The following is a 734-nucleotide window of genomic DNA, read 5'->3' as shown; positions in this document are numbered from 1 at the left end:
CACCCGCGCGCGAAAGCTCCACCGCTCTCCATAATTTCATTTCCAGCAAGAGAGCAAGCAGAGCAAAAGAGGGAAACCAGGCAGCCATAGACTCTGCTGTGCGAGGCCGACGCGCGCGCGTGGATGGTGATGAAGAAGGTGGAGAAGAAGAACAAGAAGGGGTTGAGCTGAGCTGAGCACAACTGCTCCGCGAGGCGGGTAGGGAGCCGGAGGGAACTTCTTCCAAAAGGAGCGGCACGCCCCGCCTCACGGAGGGGCCACGCATGGTGATGCCCCGGACGCAGAGAGCGGCGCGCGCGGGGGCCGCTTCTCTTTCTCTCTGTACCGAAACTTTTCATCACACGATACCCAGGTGGAATAGAAGGCTCGTGAGCAGCAGGCTCAGCGGCGCCGTGAGGGTGGAAGGAGGATATGGAGGGGTCTCGCCACGGACAGCTAACGCTTCCTGCCCGCGCGCCCAAGGAGTAGTACAAGAGCCGCGCGTCCGCGGTGGAGGTTTGGGGCGGCGAAGGGCTCGAGGGGTAGGAGGCAGCAGGCTGCTGGAGGCTGGGGGTTGGGGGTCTGAGGGGAGCGGCAACAGCCAGGACTCTGCTGTGGGGGGCTGCTGGTCGGGGGTGGAGAGGGGGATGCCCCGTGTTGACGCTCAGCAAACAGCACGCGCGTGTCCCTTCCCCCCTACCCCCTCTACCCCCACCGCCACCGTCCAAACCAACCGGAGCTGCTGTATAGGCCGG

The sequence above is a fragment of the Frankliniella occidentalis genome, unplaced genomic scaffold, assembly GCF_000697945.3.
Source record: "Frankliniella occidentalis isolate FOCC.00 unplaced genomic scaffold, Focc_3.1 Scaffold933, whole genome shotgun sequence".
Classification (NCBI taxonomy): domain Eukaryota; kingdom Metazoa; phylum Arthropoda; class Insecta; order Thysanoptera; family Thripidae; genus Frankliniella; species Frankliniella occidentalis.
Note: the sequence above shows the minus strand (reverse complement) of the source record.